A 5,735-nucleotide genomic window follows, 5' to 3' on the forward strand; every position below is an offset into this window, starting at 1 on the left:
ATTCACTACATGTTTGTACACTCCATCAGAATGTTCAAATAAAACATTAACTTTCAGTCACTTAACTAAATATATTTGTTTTCCTCCCTACTTTTATCATAGAATTTTATTACATATATGTTCACTTGTTTAGATTTCCTATTTGTTTACTCTTCCTGGCAGCTATTAGGCAATGTGCTGAAGAACTGAGTGTTTTGCACTTATTCTGAATGATAAGCATTTTGTTTGAAGAGCTATTTGTTAGTGAATGGGTGTCCACCCAAGACTCATTTCAGGAAAAGAGCCCCCCACGTGCTCATTGTCTTCTCTTCTCCTAATAGATGCTGGGACTGTTGGTAATGACTATGAAGGTAAATCGTTTGGAATATGGAATATTGTGCAATTGCCCTTTATTCCAGACTTGACTCTTTTTTTGACCTTGCATTCTTCCATTCAAATTTATTTAGCTTCTATAAAATAAAGACAAGAATAATCTACAATTGTAATGCAATTGGTATTTTTTACATTCTTTAACATACACCAACTATCAGCCGAACTGAAAATAAAGCAGGTGGATCTATTTCATGTTAGTATCACCAGTCAGTAGTGTCCAGTCAGAGAAAAGAAACCACTCTGAATAGAGGGGAATTTAATGTAGAGACCATGACTGTGGTGTTGGGCAGGAAGGAGAAAGAGGATGGTGAGTGTTACTGTCCCTTCGCTGGTGCGCCAAATCCCCACTTAACTACAGCTGTTGAGAACTCCAACTGCTGGGGTACCACTTTCCTCCTTATTTTGGGTTCGGAGATAGATTTTTTTTTTCTTTTAAAAGTTTATTAGGGTACATAGGCCAATAGGAGTGAACTCTAATATGAGTTATTTTGCATAAAATCTACTTAATGAAACACTTCCATGAGTATCTGCTGTTATATTATTATGATGACCCCAATAGCTTTTGAAATCCTAGAATGAAAGCCCCTGTCTTTATTCAGTACAAATGGTACGAATGGTTGAATTGAATTAAGGAATTCATGAGTTGTGACTTCATAAAGAGTTCGCAAAGGAGGGAATAACTAGGTTACTAAATTTTAAGAGACTTTTAATTCAATAATCTTAGAAAATTGATAAAATTTTATACTTTTTACTTGCTTTTAAGAATTACATGGAGAAATCGGTAGGGCTGATTAAGTTGGGATGTGTCTGCTAGTTCATACATAAATGTGTAATATCATACTAGGCATAATACACTATGTTACATAAAATTTATGTTTTTAATTTTATATTAGATATTTGAATGTGTAGGTATAATCATTTATAAAATTCTAGGTTTCAGAGATTTTGGTACTTATGAAATAAAAATTTAAAATATACTTTATATTATTTTTATATAATGAAATATTTCAAGCATACGAAAAAGTATAGAAAATAATATGATGAACATCATGTGCCTGTCACCCATGTTGCTTTAGAATTTGGAAAAGATTTGAAGCATACGAATAAAGCAAAACAAGTAACTCTTTTTAGTATACAATTGCATTACGTATCTTTTTGAAATCTTTACAAATTTGAGTTAATCCCTTAAAGTTAATTCTGTCTCCAGGAATTAAAAATTCTGGTTCTTTCATTCATTCATTCATTCATTCATTTATTCATTTATTTTTATGGTGACATTAGTTAATGAAATCCAATAAGTTTCAGCTGTACATTTTAACAGTAAGGTATATATACATTTACACTGTGTGTTCACCTCCCATAGTTAGATTTTTTTCTGTCACCATATATCTGACCACCTTTACCCTATCTATCTCCCCCGCCACCACTCCCCTCTACCCTCTGGTAACCATTAGTCTATTGTCCATGTCCATGAGTCTCTGTTTGTCCTGTTCATTTGTTGCTTTTAGGTTTATATCCCACATGTAAATGGTATCATGTGATTTTCAACTTTGTCTGGCTTATTTCACTTAGCATGATTATCTTGAGATCATCCATGTTGTCGCAAATGACAGTATTTCATCTCTTTTTTATGGCTGAGTAATATTACATTGTATATATGTACCACAGCTTTTTTATCCAATCATCTATCATAGGACTGCATTTTCTATTTCTAAATGAGATATTCTAGGAATGGTGTGATTTAGTTATTTTAACATTTTCATAGGTTCATTAAACATCCTCAATTCAGTCTCTTTGATTCTGTTTTATATTAAAAAACTGTCATCCTGTTTTTGAAAAATTATCTTCTTATATTCCTATAGTTTATAGTGTATGACACATGAAAAACTCTGTAAAAATGACAGACCAAAATCAAAACATGTACTTGTGTACATAGTAGTAATACAGAAGTATCAAGTATGTTTTGAGCATGAGACATTATCAAGCATGTTAATATTTCACAGAATAGTTGTAATAAAATTATGAATCTATTATTTAAATGAGGTAAAGGATTAGATGGTTCTTTATGCAGAAAAATATATCTCATTTCTCTTACTTTGTTATCTCATTTGGTTTTAGATGAAAGATGTCAGATTGTATAATGAGGAAACCAGTCCTCATTTTCACCAAGACTGCCCAAATTTAATACACGTGTTTCAAGCTTCAGAATCCTTTTAAGTAATAATCTGCTGTCTTACATCTTTGTTTGTCAAATGTGGGCAAGAGCATTGTGAAGCTGAAACTGCTCTGCTCAACTGCCCGTAGCAATATTAATTGAAATTATTATAGTTTTCTATGATATTAAAAGTTATAGTTTTCTGATATTAAAAGTTATAGTTTTCTACCATTTCTAAGATGCTTTCTCAAAATTTTCAGATATTGAAATTGTTAGGGGTAGCACCCAGACAGCCTCATTAAATATTTCTAACAGATTTGCAATTCTTTATTTATAATTAAGAAATAAACAACATAATAAAATATATATCTAGGTCTAGTCCTGTAAAGGTTTTTTTTCCTCTAATGAAATCAATTCAAAGTAAATCATTCAATGCCTGCATTCTAAATGTCATTACAGAAATTTAGGAAAAAAATGGGGGGAGGGGCAGCCTCATGTAAATGTCTAAATGTCTCTTGCCATCTACATCTACATGGAATTTATTCAAGTGAAGGAGGACTGCTTAAGGCTAATATGGAATTATATTTTCCTTATTTTCTTCCCAAATATACAGACAGACACTCACGCTCACACTCATACGTCACTTGAGCTGTCTTATCAGCTAGACCACACTTATACCTAAAGGAGAATTTGAGCAATAATAGTGGTGATGGTCTAAAAGGGGAAAAAATAAAAAGACCAGCTTTATCAGACTTGCCCTTTCTGAGAATAAAGATAGCAGGAGGGTTTCAAATAGTTCTGAAGAGAAGAAGAATGGCAAATTATTTAATACCATGTTAAGATAAAGACAAGACTTAAAATTATTATTAGAAAGAAGGACAAAATTTGATTCTCCATGTTTAATAAAACTTATCTGGAAATGCATGCAGGAAACAAAATGGCTTCAGTGAAGAATTGCCTGGAGATCAAATCAATCAAGTAGTATTTCTTTATTTTTTCTTGGTTTTGTAATTTTTATTGAATTTTCAGGAATTCCAGTTATTAGAATGGGTTATTCTTTATTTTTTAAAAATTTATTTATTTAAATTTGTTTCAAGTATACAGTGCATTGGTTAGATATCTATATAGTTCATAAAATGATCCCCCCAATTGCTCCCTCCCTCCCCTGGCCTCCACCTAGCCATCATATTAATGCTAACTGCATTTCCTCTGCCGTGCTCCCTATCCCCATGCCCAACTGTCAATTACTAATGTGTACTTTCAAGTAGTATTTCTTAATTGTTTGCTGCCATACTAGACACTCAGAAATGCAAAATAAGATGAATTGTTTAACTGTGAGGATAAAAAGTTATGCTGAATTACAAAATGATGTTTGTTTAGGGAGTAGAGAGCAAACATATTTAGGAATCACAGTATTCACTTGAAGATAAGGCCTATTAGGCTAAGCATTAGGTAGAGTTCCAGAAGGCACAGCTAAAGAGAAAACATAGGTGTGGAAATGAATATTAGGTGTGTATGTAGGACAAGGGGAAAAGGCCTAAAGACACCCAAGCCCTTAGTATTTACTTTTGACCTGATTTAGCTGAAAAGTTCAGCTCCAGAGATGAAGGTTGCATAATGAGGCAGGGCTAGATTCACTTACTGATAAAGGAGACAAGCTGGTGTTCAGAAAACTGATAGTGAAAAATGATCAGAACCTTGGTCCTGATAAGGCAAGGGGAAAATGCTGAAACTGCCAGGGGACTGGTGACAGTTATGCAATAAGAGAACATTTAAGTATTTTAAAAGGCCCTTTTTAAAAATGACTAATCAATCTATATGCTATACTAAACCTGAAGAAATCATAAAAAGATAGCTTAAAACTTTACAAAGATAGGTATTTCCCGGTTTTGTTGTTGGTAGCGATTTGACAAGAAATGAGGAAAATCCATGGCTTTTTTCCTCTGCTAAAAGTTACTGAAGTTCGGCTTCTTATTCGCAGTGCTGTGACATCTCCCCATTATTTCCTCCTCCTTGAGTCTTCAGCATTGGGCCCGGAATTCCTTTCATGTAAGAACAGAAGAAATGGTTCTACATATCAGATCCCAGTTCTTTGATTTCCTGTGATAAATCTTTATTTTAAAATGACCGTAATACAGTAGATTTTGTTCATTCTATATCTCGTTTTTTTTTCTTTTAAAAAACTAGTTGTTTTTTTTTCTGATGCAAAAAAAAAAAAAAAAAAAATTAAGTTAAAACTCAGTAATATTATGGTAGGGCTGGGTGATGGTTGGGAGTAAATTATTTGAAATCAACCAGAAACTTTGTTCCTGATGTCCCCACATGTTCACACCTGTGAAACAGAGAACATGTCTTAGTCAAGTCACTTGAACTCTGGAGGACTGTCGTTTTCATTTGAGAAGGTGCGACAACATGACTTTTTTTTTTCTTAGTCAGATTTATTTTCCCCTAATAAGACAGCTTAGCATTTCAAAGTTTTGTGTTCTACACTCTTACAAACTTCAATTATTAACATCAGAAGCACGAAAACATTGCAAGACCTCAAAACAAATAAATACCAAATAAAACCACACAAAAATATAAAAGAATAATGCCATCAGAAAATTAAATGGTGTTAATTTACATTAACAACATATATTGCTGAGCAATAACCTATACTGTCTTTTTGTTGTTTTTTTCTTAGAAGAGCAGAAACACACAACTGCTTGTGTGGGCCTTTTTTATAAACAGGACTTTTAAACTGACTTTACATTTCAATCATTCTATCAGGACTTAACAAGTCCTATTTAAAGGCCATACTGAGTTTATATCAGTCTTTGCAAATAAATTACTCAAACTTGGTATAGTATATCTGCTAGTAGTAAGTAGTCATTGTACAATGAATGGATGGCATAGATTTTTCTGGTGTTATTGACTCCAGTTGGAAAGTTATATGGTCCCTGTTGTCATCTTGAAACTGTAAAGATACCTCTGTTTATACCTGATGTGGTTTCATTATCCTCCCTACTTAATTTATTTTCTTCCTCAAACTGTTCCTCTTTATGTTGTTATTATCAAGGAAGATGAAATGACTATGAATAATTGAAACCCAAGACACATCCAGTACAAAATCTGTATTTGGAAAATCATAAAATGGGATTTTGGAAGTCTAGATAGGTTTCAGAATTTCCCTAATATTATTGATTTTAAGATTACATGCTTTTGTACT

This window comes from Pteropus medius, unplaced genomic scaffold (assembly GCF_902729225.1).
Source record: "Pteropus medius unplaced genomic scaffold, Ma_sr-lr_union100, whole genome shotgun sequence".
Classification (NCBI taxonomy): domain Eukaryota; kingdom Metazoa; phylum Chordata; class Mammalia; order Chiroptera; family Pteropodidae; genus Pteropus; species Pteropus medius.